The sequence below is a fragment of the Andrena cerasifolii genome, chromosome 3 (genome assembly GCF_050908995.1).
Source record: "Andrena cerasifolii isolate SP2316 chromosome 3, iyAndCera1_principal, whole genome shotgun sequence".
Taxonomy (NCBI): Eukaryota; Metazoa; Arthropoda; class Insecta; order Hymenoptera; family Andrenidae; genus Andrena; species Andrena cerasifolii.
This window is the reverse complement of record NC_135120.1, coordinates 17,593,832-17,609,172: the sequence shown is the minus strand read 5'-3', so window position 1 is coordinate 17,609,172 and position 15,341 is coordinate 17,593,832. Positions and strand designations below refer to the sequence as shown.

The following is a 15,341-nucleotide window of genomic DNA, read 5'->3' as shown; positions in this document are numbered from 1 at the left end:
TCTCCACCGTGCGTGACCAGCCGCGATCTCTCGCGTCCGCCGCGCCATTCGTTTCCGTTTATCATCCCGCTTTATCTACCCTCGAAACCCCCGGCCCCTTTCTGCTTTTTACGCGATTTCCTAGTGACCCCGTCTCCCCGTGCATAACGCATCACTGACCTTTCCAGAACCGACCATTTTAGAGTCTTCCTTTTCGATTAGAATCTTGAAGTGGAAATTTATAAAGACTACAGATAAAAATAAATGGAACTGAAAATTGGTGGTCATCGAGTCGTGATTTCTCCGATCTCATTAACAGACAGGACTATCTGGCTCCCAAAATCGCGCGTCTAACGTTTCTATCCGCTGTCACCTCGCGTTTCGCTTTTCCAGACTCCTTTCTCGCGCAAATAACGCGCCACACTCGCGTCGGAATAAATGAAATTGCTGCCGCGCGTGCCCTCTGCCACCGGCTCCAAAGCACTCTGATTAACGCTCGACCATTGTGAAACTATCTCCGACCTGGACAAAGCGATTTTGATTGTGGTTAGTCCGACTGTCCCGGGTCGACGCCTCTGCCACGTTCTGCCTCGCCGTCTCCCAGGAATTCTGGTTAAATTCGCTGAAAACTGGTGCCCCTCCAGATTATCACGTCCCGTATTTTTCTCTCAAAGGTTGCTTCTCTTCTACCCAAAGGGGCTACGTTGCGATTCAAGTTCATTGAAAGAGGACCGCATCGGTGGCTAGGGGGAAGCTGCCGCGTATTCCAGCAAAAACTCCAAGAAAAGCCAGGCGGAGGCTCAGTGTACGTTTGGAAAAACTTGCTGGCAGAATGTGGGACTCGTTGAACGCCACTCCTGGCATTTACCTATAGCGTGTTCTCGGCGGTACTGTTAGTTCTAAAAACACAGTTAATTCGCAGCAATACTGAAATCATTCCTCGCTGTAGGTGTCCGTGTTTTTTGAGACCTAGTGTAGCGAGGATGTGTTCGTTTCAATACACAGAAGGCTGCTGAGCTTGCTAAAAAGGACGACGAACAAAATTTCTTCTTTTTTTATGTATGTGTTTATTTTAAGGGTGGTCGCATCCACACTGGAGTCGTTAGCGACCACCCAACTCCAAGCAACGATTACACACCTGAAGATTTAGTTACAACGTACTTCGACTGTACAGAAAACTACCTAGTGCTCAATTACAAAGGATCCAGCAGATTCGATCACAATCAGAATATTTTCAGACTTATTCAAGTTTAAGTTCAAACTCTCCTTGACGATGAGTCGACTTCTTTCCTGCGAAAACCTAGGGCATTCCAGAAAAACACGAAGAACAAGATTTTGTTCGACTCTGTTCCCATGCTTCTCAACGCGGTTCCTGGGTCACTTTGCATTTTTCAAGTCCAACTTCGCGCAACGTCTCGCGTTCTTCTGAGACAGTAACCAAGGGTTTAGGTCATCGGTCAGCTCGTCAAGTACCTCTTCTTGACGCGAACTCGTTAAACACTCGTCGTGGAAACATCTCGATCGAGAACAATCGAAATTAAGGAAATCTTATTTTCTCTTGCGAAACACCTGCGCCAAACCCTGGCAGGTATTTGGATATGCAGATGGGGTGTTCGCGGCGGATCGTGAAACAGCGAAATAATTTCCGAATGATTGCAGTCGGTCACGTTTGTTTATGCGAGGCGACCCCATAAATATTCAGCGCCCCTCGCGAATCCACGTCCGATCCTTTCCTCTTTTTCCCGGTTGGTTTGCCTCGGCGACGAGTCCCGTTAGGGAAATTCTCCTCGAAGACCTTTCGTCGCGCTAACGAGCAACGTTATTTCCAGCGTTTCGCACGGCAACGAATTCGCGGCGCGTCGAGTGAAAGTGGAAAAAAGGTGGCCGATTGCCGGCGGCGGTGCCGCTGAATTCGATTAATTGCACGGGCACCGAGGACAGGTCGAGCAGTCGATCTACCTCCATTCCGTACACTGGATACCACGCTGAGGTGAGATGCGTCTCCTTTTTGCTGGCGCGCGCTTCCTCCCTCCTTTTGCCCGGCGAGGACGAGATAACTCGCCGGACAGCCTCGCGAGAAAAATTGTTCCGTTTCTGCGAGCGAGATTTATGGTCGTGTGTGAAATATGTTCCGCGAGATTGTTGTTCCCCGGGAAATTATACGATTCCGCCGAATCCCCGGCGAGACGGTGAACAGAATGGGAAGCTTTGTCGTCGATTCTTTGCGCCCAAGTTGAACGGGAATGTTATGAAGCGAAATTGCCATAACTCAGTCTTTCCATTCCATCCGTTCGCTATCCAGCGTTTCCCAATGGATTTTTCTCATGGAACAGTTCCGAACTCGCTAAAATTTCGGGGAGCGAGTGAGCGAGTTTTTAAATAATCTGCATACTTTTTCAACCCTTCGTGGTCACATCTTGTAATCACAAATTGGTCCCCAGAGAGTTAGCATTTTCGTATTTTTGAATCCTTTAACTTTTCAGTGATAATTGTACATTCGTAATGCTCTAACACTGTTTTTCTAGAAATCTAAATTTTGATATGATGAAATTTGCAGTTAAGATAGTTGTGGAAAAGGGGACTTTCTTCTTAAAATTCACAAAACTTTTGAATTTCAACATTAAGGTCTAACAATGTACAGAAATCTTGGCAAAGATGTATATTTCTGGGAAAAAATTGCTTGGGGTGCGACGCACCCCGTGTAATCAAGAAGGTATAATACTTCAATCTTAAATTTAACATTTTAATGTTGTGTTTGTCAGTCGCCTAAAAGCACTTTGGGCTCGTGAAAGGTGCCTCAGCTCATTCTCCCTGGTTAATCCAGACGTCTATAACTGTTTTTCACAAAAAAATATTTTTTTTATAAAATCACAATCAAAATTCCGTGTGTCGTCGTTCCTAGTTCTATTATAAGATAATTTCTCGTCAAGCAGCAATTAGGAAAGGGTGTTATAGACTAACAAGGGAACATCCCGAACCCGGAAATTCGAAAAATTCTGAAACTTTGTGAATATGTAGGGAATTTCCTCCTGATTACAACGCAACTTTTCTTTGCTGCCCAAATACACTCTAAGGGGGTGTAATTGACCGCTGAAGATCCGGTTATCTACTGATTTTGTGTTCTAACTCGTGAACTGTAAAATAATTTTCTCACCAAACGCTAGATCTAATTAAAAGAAGTAACTTTTGTCTTGAAACTTTTTTTCTACCTAGAAAACTTCTCTTCTAGAAAAAGTTTCAAGATAAAAGTTTCTTGTTTTAGTTAGATCTATCATATGGTAAAAAAATTATTTTACAGTTCATGAGCTATAACACAAAATCGGAAAATAGCCGAATTTTCAGGGGTTAATTTCACCCCCTTCGAGTGAATTTGGGCAGCAAACAAAAATTGCATTGTAATCAGAAAGAAATCCCCTACATAATCACAAAGTTTCAGATTTTTTTGAATTTTCGGGTTCGAGATCTTCCCTTGTAAGTAGGTAATAGACTATACAGTTCAGACGATTCGTGGTTCCATCCAGTTGGGATTGGCCTCGTCGATAACGATGCGGTAGAGATGGCGATTGAACCGTTCCCTGCTGGATATAGGTACGAACGAGGATACGTCGCCGCGATTAAGAGGTGCTATCGGATCGTGTGCATCGGCTCGATAAAAACTCAATTAGAAGCGGCGCTGCACGGCATCCGTATCGCGGTGAACCCGACAGAATTCGATTAAAACTTGTAAATGCGATTAGATTGCTCACACGTCTGTCTCTTTCCCCGCGGAATTACTGCGAGCATTCGCGGCGAAAGATCGCCTCCGATGGACTCTACCTTTCAATCCTTAGCAGTATCGCAACATCTACCCACGAATTGTCAGCAGAACGGCAGCAAACAACCCAACATTCTAGAATTTCGTAATCAGGATGGGAGTTACGTAAAAGATACCCACGGACGCATTGAATCCTAACTGCAGCTTTCAGAGAAGTTGCTCAGTCGCTCCACGACCTGCAAGCTTGCACGTTCGCGTGCTCCGCGAATCTATGCCACTTTCGACCGTGTAATATTCGTATTGGCGGGTCGCGCGATTACCCACTATCGAACGGTTCGGCGCACGAACACGGCGCGGCGGCACCGTTAATCGCGGTCACAGAATTGCTCGGGTGGTTCTCCGAAGCGCGAAGGGACGCGGGCATTCCTTTGCTGGTTTGACGCTCCGAGCGCTAAAGTTAGCGAAACAATGGCCGGCCACGTGAAATAAGAATGACAATGCCCGCCTAATTGGCTGAGCGAATTTCGCTCTCGTTGAATATTCACGGCGGGGCTTCGCGCGCCAGAACATCGTTCATTGTGTCGTCTCCCCCCGATGTTCTTCGCTGCTTTCACAATGCCCGACTCCACTCGGCGAATACGCGGTTACCTAACTCCGCTGTTTGTTTTCGGGAAGGGCTGGAACAGCGTTTCGAACGTTTGCTGGGGAATATCATTAGACGCCGACTCTCCCCGGAATTGCATCGGACGGAGATAGTTGCTGCGTGGGTCGAAGCTGCGCCGAACCCTTTCGGTCGCCGAAGAGAAATTTTCGGGGAGATAATTCGGAGGGGAAAGGCACGGGGTGAGATTAACGACTCGCGTGAAATTGTGCAAAGAGAGAAAAGGGAAGGAAGGGGTTGCGGTTTTCCTGTAGTCCGGCGAGGGAGGCGCGAGGCTCGAAAAGCTACGGAAGAATCGTGCCAGTTTCCTTGGGTTCAGCCTGCTTTTGAAATAACCGCGACCCTGAGCTTCCTTTCGTGAAAGGGATCCGTACGCTGCATTCATCCTCTGGCTTTTATCTTCCTCCTGCGCTTCTCGCGCGCGATTTTTTTTACTATTTTTAACCCCAATTTCAGCGGATCGCTTCGAGGTTGGGGGATGTTTAAAAAATCGGGCGGCCGCGTCGCGGAAATGTCAGGAGGCGCGCTTGCATCTATTAATTCCCCCTCTGGGATATTCTCGTTCCGCTGAAAACCGCCTTTGACAGTCTGCGCTCTCTCCCTCTCTCTATTTTCGCCCTGACTTCGAATGGCTTTGCTCAAATACGCGGCGTGCAAAATTGACGAGCTGGTAGATTCGTATGTAGGTATCACGGAGACTCGATCGTTATTCGCTTTCATTGGGTCGTGGGAAAGGTGTGTGTTCACTGTAAAAACTGAATCGCCATGCTTCAATGCGAAATATAGGATACGAGCACTGTTAAATCGAAATCTTTACTTAGAATTTTAGGTCCCTTCGCGAACCAAATAAATATAGAACGAAATCGCGTCACGAAAACAGCGCATCCCTCGCGAGCGCTAATTGTTATGCGGACAGAGGCTGTATTTATGTATAAGCTAAGTAGGCTGTAGCTTAGAGCGGCAAACTTGGGGGTAGCAAATTTCGGAGTGGTAAATTTGGAGGGATGGCAAATTTGTTCAGCGACAATTTTTGGGGAGCAACAGATTTCGGGGAGTGACAACTTTTGGGGAGCGATAAATTTTGGAGAGCGGCAAATTTCGGGAGCGGCAAAATTTTGGAGAGCGACAAATTTGGGGAGCGGCAAAATTTTGGGCAGCGACAAATTTTGAGCGAATGAAATTGGGGAGGGTTGAAACACAGACGCTTGAAACAACTTTAAAACAATTAACTTCTTTTTCATATAGCGAATTAGCAGTAACTCATATGTGAGTTGCTACAATAAATTAATTAAAAAATTGTTTTGATTTCTTTAAATTAAAATATTTTATGATATTTCGCGGAAAGGGCGGCAGACGCTTGTTAGTCTAGCGTAGGGTTGATTCGATACTACCATGGCATCGATACTTGTACTCGTTACTTGGATCGGAATAGACGTATCGATACTACTCGGGTATCGGTGGAAAAGTATCAATACCTTTTGAATATCAGTATCATTGTATAGATGTACATAGATCTACACGGTGATTTCTTTGTATACTAGTACCCTAATCCTTTGTTACTTTTACGCAGTCTTTGTTGCTTGCGTTACACACGAGGTTGGTTGTTCTGGCTGTGCTAATTAATGTAATTAATGTATTGATATACTTTGTCTTAATGGACTTGTCCCGTAAATAAATATATTATTATTATTATTATTATTAGTATCGAATGGACTATTATTTTTTCGTGAAGAAAGTACTTCTGCTTCTGCATTATCCGTGGTGCCTCGATTCTTCTAATTATTTCGTTTTACACTTCCAACCACTCCAAAATTAATAAGAATCATCAGAAAAAAAATTGTCGGCTAATATGTTTTCAACGGAAAAATACGATTCATATGTGACGAGAGAAGGTTTTGTGTGGAAGTTTACGGTTTTTGTGGTTAAAAACCTCCGTTGTCCACTAGAAAAAACACCGACTAGCAAGTTTCCTCCCTGGCCTCTTATTACTTTGACGTGATAAACAATTAAATAAAAATAATCCGAAAATCGAGGTACCACGAATAGTTTTTCCCAGCGTTGCCAGGAAGTAGGTTCCTGCAAACTATTCGTAGTGGAGGGGGAACACCTACCTTGAAATTCCTGATGTCCATGTTAATACGCATTCGATTCGATTCCATTCAAATACTTTTCTTTCGATTCCTCATAATTATCGCACGGCAAGTATCGACACCAAAAATACTCGGTATTGAATCGAAAGTATCGATACTTTACTTGTGTTTACTCGTATCGAAACAACCCTAGCCTAGGGGCGCCAAATCTCTAAATCCGCCCCTGCAAGCGAATAGTTTTATATAGGGGCCTCGTGGCTGACCCGAATTAAGTCTGGTGTCATCGTTATTCACGGAATAATTTGATTAAATGTTGCGGGGATTTCTAGCTAATAAAACGGCGGGAAGCTGTACTTCTTCACGGTCGAGCAGGACCAACCGTAACGTATCACGGCCATCCACGATTTATTTAAACGTCGTCGCGTTCAAAACGGTGATTGCCTGGCGGAAAATGTTTCGAATCGGAGGAACGGCAACGAAAATGCTGGTCTTCGGAGCATCCCGTGCACCGTTGGTCATTTGAAGGGGTAAATCTCTCGTACTGGCGTCCGACTGCTCCCTTTTTAGCCCGACGGGATTTAGGTAATTTCGCCGTCTTCCTTTCCCAGTTCCAGGCTAATGCGGAAAGTTTCTCGTTTCGCGGGCGAGTCCTGTCCCGCCGCAGCTGCATACTCTTGTTTTATGCACCTCCGGCGCGGCGGTTCGCGGTGGAGGAGGACCGGAGGTCGCGGAAACCGCGCCACTCGACGGCTCAGAACGTCGGGTAGCAAGTCCGACGGCTGGCTGGATGAAAGCAGACCAGCGTGATTAGACTGGGCGGGAAAGTCCTTCCTCTGGAGTACCAGGCGATCTTGTTGACGAAGCTGCCGCTTCGGATGCCATTAGCATGGGCGAGGATATTTCTCTTAATCTGCCGGCGAATTAGAAGCTCTCTATAGCGCGCAGAGTATAAACTCCAGTAAAGCGGACGTGCTCAGTGTTGCATACGATACTGGAGTAAGATCGATGGAAACAAAGGTGAAATTATATGGGATTTCCAGGTGTCGAATGACTCCGAAAGTGCACGAGCAAGTGTTAATCCCTACTCGACTAATGTCACGATCCTCCGTCGCCCTTAAAATATTCAGGACCTGGGGTGGCGCTTGCATATTGCCCGCGGCGTGGAAACAAGCTTACGGGATCAGGATTTGATCGGAAACGTAAAGCTGAGACGACGCGAAATGGCCGGCCGTTTAATTACCTGGGCGCTCGCTTAAGTATCAAACAAGGAATGGCTGCGCTCGCGCAAGCAAATCGGATTACCCCGTTGGCCTGCTTCGAGTTGGAAAAGATCAAAGGATGCCCGGAAGAGAGATTAATATCTGCGCGACTGAAGGATTAAACGGGGCATAACGATCTGTATCTCTGTATCTCTGGTTGCTTATCGCGGGGCCTCTTTATGCTCGCGAGCGTTGGCGGCCCGCTAGCCCGCATCCAAATTCCTGCACACCCTCGTCCCGCCTAATTTAATCGCGAACCGGGAATTTCGAGGTCGCGGTGGTCTGCACGGTTACCATGACCTATGCCAGCTCTAGGGAATTTCCCAGCTGGGATACGCTTCGGCGAGAAGTGAATTCGAACGTTGCAACTGTTTCCCAAATTTACAGTGAATTCGTCGAAAAATTTATTCTCTGTAACTTGTAAGCGCTCTTAGACTTGTTGCTTTTCAACGAGGCTAAGTAGGGTAGGTGTACCGTTTGTGGCCATTGCACTGTTTTTGGCCATGTGTATAATTAGCTTGGCCAAAAACAGTGCAATGGCCACAAACGGTACACCTACCCTACTTAAGTAGTTGGGCATCCAAGTAACCCAGGGGTTGTTGCTTTTACCTGGTCACTTTTAGGGGTACTGTAACAAGTGATGCGACAGGTCAGGTCCAGGCTTCTCTATAAAACGACCCGGGTGCAAGAAATATTTTGGGGCCTAACCTATTTCTCAGCGGTAAAAGAGCATAACATCTTTTCATAGGACGAAATCACGGAAAAAAGATAATAATAACAATAATAAAGAAAATAAAATAAAAGAAATAAACAGTGACATTTAAATATTATATTATTATATTATTATATTATTATATTATTATATTATTATATTATTATATTATTATATTATTATATTATTATATTATTATATTATTATATTATTATATTATTATATTATTATATTATTATATTATTATATTATTATATTATTATATTATTATATTATTATATTAGAGATAGTGTTTCAATTTCTTTTTTTCTTAATTTTAATAAAATAAATAAAATTCGTTCCCACTTTTTTATTTTCTCTTTTCTTCATTTTTCCTTTTTCTTTGGCCCTTGTACAGCCCGGGGCCCGGGTACCTTGCACCCGCTGCACCCGTTTTTATTTACTTACCTATTTCTACACTGCGCAGTAGCACAGAAATGTTTTACCACGCTACTCTATAGTATGAAATCTATGAATCTGGATAAAGAGGAGGGCAGATTAAAGAGTGTACCGCCCCCGGATGCTAGGATCCAAGCAAAAACCGTCGCCGCTGCGAGATTTATCTGTTTGCCTGTTTACGTAGCAAATCTGGCGGCAGCAATGAAAGAAACGCAATACGGTGGTGCGTAAATCAAAGGCAGGTAGAAACAACGAGGTGAAAGGACGAGGGAAGGAAGGCAGGACGAAAGAAGGAGCGGGCAGACCGGAGTCAGTTGGAAATGTGCACAGCACGGGTGCAGCGGTGGAATACCTAAAAGGTACAAGGGCGTGTTGAAAGAGCTTCAAACTGTTGCGAATATTGTTCTCCGGCTCGTGCCTTCTATTCACCGTGGAGTTTACGCCATAACGAATCGTAGAGGGCGGGGGGAGGAAAAAATAATTTACGACGGGAGAATTAACGGGAGATCCCAACTGCGGGCGAACGTTATTCAAGGGTATATGCAGAAGTGAATGCCAATGCTTCTCACTATTCGGTTTATGTACAATGGCTATTCAGAGAATAATTGCGATTTTTCCGTGTCGTTATAATGATACGATTGTCTTGAAATGTCCCGCGTAGTATGAATATGAAATAGAGTTTATCCGCATTAATGTGGCAGTAACTTATGATATTTGGCCGTAAACGGAGCGAGCCTAGACAGGGTCCCACTGAACGACCCTGGTTAGCAAACAGCAAGCCAAGGCAGTTGATTATAGTTGTTTCCAGAGGCCGCGGCATCAAACTATGCATGCAGCTTCAATGAAATTCCCTGGATGGAAATCAGCCCGTATATTTCACGCTTTTTCGATATCGTCACGGCTTTTCGAGCCAAGGTCGGACAATAACTCTGCTGTAACGACCTCGTCGTTCCCCGTAATTACCTTTACAACATCCTCTGCCTTCGATGGTCTCCTCCACTTGTCCCCAGGACTCTCGGGAACTTAAAGGGACATTCTCAACAAATCGCTGAAAAAAATAGGTGATTTAGGATTTTTTTTTGAAGAAAGTATAAGTACAACTTGCGGTAAAAAAACTTTATGTCCTTTATATATTCCTTATTCAAGGATACGATTTTTTTTCATCTTCCTGTAGTGGTTCGATTTCTACGTGGCGCTCAGTGCACTGCTACGACAAAAAGAGGCGTCGATGGTGCTCACGATCAGTGTAACTCGACGTAGGATTGTCTGAAATCAGAAAACCAAAGATATTCCGTATCTTTGAACTTGATATCAATCGCTCTCGTATCTCATAACTTTTACTGAATATTCTTTAGATACTACACTATAGACAAATGCAAAAAAAATCAATTTTCTGAAAAATTTTAGTGACAATGCCCCTTTAAACAAAAATCCTCGTCCTTGCAGTAGCTCGCGATTTCATTTGAATCGTTTCGTCGACGAATTTTGACTTCATCAAACAGCCGCTCAATGAATGAACGGTATATTTAGCTTTTCCAGTTAATTTGCCCCGCGTGTGGGAATCCTAACCGTTGAGTAACGTTATTTCCCTGGAGAACGGGAGCTTGAACAGAATCGTTAGGGCGCGAGCGGTGCTACAGCCCCAAATAGTTTGATTTTCCCGTTTCACTGCGTGGGATGATTGCGAGTGCTTGAGAACGATTAACCAGAGCGGTGGCTCAAATATTTACGCGCCATTATCGAGAGCTTCGATAGCCGAGCTACCGTTGAAAGGCTGGCAACTTGTAGTTTTCACAATTCTGCTAATTTTTCGCCGTCTTTCGTATCTGTAGAATTAATTACCGGAGCAGCTCCCTCGTATTGGAGCAACGTATCCATCTTCGTCTTCGCTCTCCAGCGTGATTAGCTCGAATCCAAGAATAACCAAGAGCCAAGGGAACCTAAAAGCCCCGCTATCGATCGCAAAAACAATTAATTGCTTCGGAGCGTGGTTCGAAGGAAAATATGCCGCGGGAACAGGATCAAACGGGAAACGTATCGATTGAGACGGCTGGGGGCGCTTCTTTATTTTGTTTATTTTGTTTATCGAGCCAGGCTTCTTCTAGCTTCCAGGAGGAAGGAAACGATGGATGGAGGATTTTAACGAGACTAGGATAAATGGAAGGTGAATTAAGGATGCGGAGTGTTTCGCTGCGCGCCCAGCGAGAGATTCTTACGGATGGAGATGGGAACGGCGATAAATTTCCTTTAATTCGTTACTTTGCTTTTTAAAGTTCGCCAACTGTCGCGAGTTTGTTAACAAGCTTAAAATCCCCTGCTTAGCTTCACTCGCTGAGATTGGCATTGATAAATTACTCCACCAATTTACCATTTTTACAAGAAAATTTTTACAACCACAGTATCCATCCGACCGAGGAGGCAAAAATTGAGCGCAGAGTGACTTTAAGGGGAGGTTCCGGTATAAAAGTCGATTAGTTTTTTATTTCATTTTTCGAATGTTCAATCTTTTAGGAATATGTGTTTAAAGGGATTTATTGAAATACGTAAAATTCCCGAAGTTATAGGCATTTGAGTAGCGTACAACTTTAAACGCGTTTTTCTCGAAACAGTGTTCTCAAAATGGTGGGACCTGTATTTCCAAAAGTTATTATCGGATTCGACTGAAACTTTTTTTACTTTGAAGAATATACTTCTGGCTAGGAGGGAAGCCAGAAAAAAAAATAAAACTTGAAAATTTATAATTTTCAAAGGCGTTGAAAGGACGAAAAATATAGGGAAAAAGTGATTTCAAACTTCAAGTGTCGTTATTTTCTTAAAAAATGTCATTTTTGCATTTTTTCTGGTAACTCCTCTAGCCAGAACTATATTCTTCAAAATAAGAAAAGTTTCAGTCGAATCGGATAATAACTTTTGGGGATACAGGTCCCACCGATTTGGATGAATTTTTTGACGCCTTGACTTTAACGACTCTCCAGTGCCGTCTTTAATGATTAATTATAAAACGAAAAATATATTTCTATAATATAAGACATCCTTAATACAATGCAAAAAGTCCCATTAAATTATATATCGTAGTTTTCCTTTAATTAATTCCTAAAGATCACCTATTTTGGGGGCTCTAGACCGGAACCTCCCTATAAGGGTGTCCTCCCATCATATCACTTAAAAATAGGTAATTTTCAGGATTTTATTAAAAAAAAAAAAGTAAAGGCTATAGTGTTAAAAAAAATTTAAGGGAGGGTACCCTTAACTAGCAGAGTTTGCTCCAAATCCGGGGCATCAATGATTAACCGGTGACCCGCTGCAAAATTTACTGTCAAACTCTGCCGTAGTCGGCTGCTTTTTATCAGGACAAAAATGGTATCGAAAAGCAAATCTGGACGGTGCGCTGCATAAACCCTCGAGTGATTTCCCGAGACCGCCCTTTTGGTTCTTTCGACTAGCGCCCGTGGCAGCATTATTTCGTGGTTTACGAGCAGTTGGCACGACCCTCGGGGACGTCGTTCCGCGTTTGGCAAAGAAATCGGAAATCCAGGAATCGTTCTTCCGTTCGAGCCCTTCTCCCGTTGGACCTTCAAACCCCGTTACTATTCTTCGGCGGTTTACGTTTCGCGAGAGGCGAGAAGGTGCTGGGAAAAACGGCGACTGCCGTGTATCCGTGGGACCGTTCGATTTTTACCATTCCACGTAGGGAAGAAGCCGGCGAATTTGAAAAGGATCCTCTCACATTTCAATCGCGCGCCCACTCCTCTTTTTATTTAGAAGACGCAGCTCGATTCTTCTTCGAACTTTCACTCCACGGACGAAATCTGACAGCGTCCTATTGCCGCGTTCCCTGGGATCTAAACATCAGCGTTGCTCTCGCCGTTAAATACACGCGCCAGGGTGCAAAGAAGCACGGCTGAGAAGCTTTTCCCCTCTCGCTATCACGGCGTCGACCAGCTAAATCCAGATAAATCGACTATCCCTGGATAAAGGCGGGAACACGATCAGGTCTCTACCGTTATTGGTGTCGAAAGACCAGCTGATCCTGCCGAGGTTCTCTTAAATAGAAGCACGATCCGATCTCGCTTCCAATTCTCCAAAGGCCACTCAATTTCCTTCAGCGGTATCTGCCGCCCTACCTTGCATACCTATCTTACCTCTTTGATGAGACGCTCTTGCTCCTGCGTCGTCTCTCAAAATCTCGGTAACGGTATGGACCTGTGTGGAAGATAAATCTGTCATTTATTCGCAGGCTCGAGCAACTAGAATATTCTTGAAACACTGTTCTCGCAGCATCGTTTGGAAAAGCGATATGTGCGTTCCAGGACGCATTCTCGTGATAATTGTCTCACGCGAGATACGAGGAGGTTGGCGTTCATTTTTCAACCGACCCTCGCGTACGTGCATACGTAGGGACGTGTTCTCGGTGTGCAGCAAGAAGACCGAGAAATCGGGCCGCATTTTTTCGACGATCCAGCGCATTAATCAAAGCGCAGTCGAGCGACTGCCGCTGCACGGAATCTCATCTTCCTCCGAAGCTGCAGGAAATCGTAGTTTAAATTACACACTGGCTCTGCTCGTTCGATGGGCGAGTTCCGTCATTCTTTGGGGCAGGGTGGAGAACGGACGGAGCGACAAAAGTTTGCCTGCAACACGAGAAATATCACACCAGACGAGATGATTTGGGTCTACTATGTAGTCACGGGACTAAATTATCCACTTGAAATTAGTCCTTCATTGGAACACTGCACCGATTCTCCTCCCTTGGCTCTATTTTTGTTTCTTCAATATTTGGACAGCACCGAGGAAATCGTTTAATTGCTAAAATTTATCAAGTGAAGGGTGAAGTGGAAATGTCACAAAACAGCTTTATCGAGAAAATTAAGTTTTAATACTTTAGTCCACCAGAAAAGGAACAAGGTTCAAGGAATCTATCTAAATTTTTCATAATATGAAGCATATACCCTAATTAGGAATCAGGAAAAAGTAAGCGATAAAATAATAAATGTTTTATATTATTTTAGTATTTTTTCAAGTTTCAACAGGGCAACATAGTAAAACAAAATGCAAATAAATTTCCACTTCTAATATTATGAAAATAAGGGAAACCACTCCTTTTATTAATTGTCAGATATTTTATTTCTCACTTAGGTATTTGGTATGCATGCGAAATAATTGAGTCTCAGGATTGCAAATTTTATTTTAAGACAATGAGAGCTTTGTATTTTGCTTTTGAAATAGGCAGGAGTTCTGTGTATGCTCTATTGAGAATTGTTTTTAATGGTGATGAGATTACTCAACCAACAGCCATTACATGTAGACGGTTCAATAAAAATTATCACGTACCTAGCTACGTAGGTAATATTCGCATTTCCTACACTTGGGAATGGGCATTCCCTTATCATAATTTCTTGCTTTACCTTGACGACAGAAGCTTATGCTTAGGCAAAGAGTGGGGACATTCCATGTTTTGTTCCAGTGCAGAGTAGGGTAGATGCACCATTTCTGGCCACTTTAAGGTACTATACCAGTTTTGGTCACTTCTTAAAAAACATAATATTTTCCGTGTAAACAATAAATGTAACCTTATATTTCTGACGGTACACTAAACAAAATATTTATGATGTGTAATTCTCCACAAAATAATGATCTGCAAGCAGTTTAAAAATAAGATAATTATACACATGGCCAAAAACAGTGCAATGGCCACAAACGGTACACCTACCCTACATATTACTTGTTTTTTACCAGTACACGTATCAAAACTTTAACGGTATCTTACGGAGACAGATCTACGGTCCCAGTTGCCACCAAGAAAACGCTACACGGAAAGTCACGAAAAATGGACATTCCTCGTTTTTCTCCCTCACCCTTCAGGCACAAGGGCACGAAGAATCCCACGATGAATCTGATGGAAGGAAACCTCAAAAGCGACAGAACGTGGTTTCTGTTCGGTTTGAAACGAGCCTGGACGGGATTCGGTGCGCCTGAGTTTGATTAAATTCCCTTCATATGCTCGGACTTTTGATTACAAGATTACCGTGTCGACTTGGCTGAAGTTGAGCAAACGCTGGCCCATCGTGGCAGTCTGCTGCAAGTTTGCACGAGCAGCCTGCACCCTGTTTGTTCTACACCTGAGATTCATCGCTGCTTCTTTTAATTGCCATTGATTCTTCGCTAACGCACTCTCCCACCGCCACTCACCCCTCAACCCTTTCGCTGCGTATTGAAATTTTTCGAGGATCCTTGAAAAGTGTCGATTTCAGACGAATAAAAGAGGTTTTAAATTTTGCAACTTATGGTTACTTATGGGACAAGTATGAGCTGCTCCTTTCCAAAACGGGGAAACAATATTTTTAACCACTTGACGCTTGAAAGTGTCGAAGAGTCAACCCTCCAGCAAAGTGGACGAGGAAATTACTCGAGGACAACGTATTATAATTTGTCGAGGCAGCAGCGAATT

General features: G+C 43.8%; 1 protein-coding gene across 3 annotated transcripts in view; it reads left to right on the top strand.

Moving 5' to 3' along the window:
• Positions 1 to 15,341, top strand: part of LOC143366817 (uncharacterized) — a 200,748-nt gene that overhangs the window by 22,643 nt on the left and 162,764 nt on the right. The gene's annotated exons all lie outside the window — the stretch shown is intronic.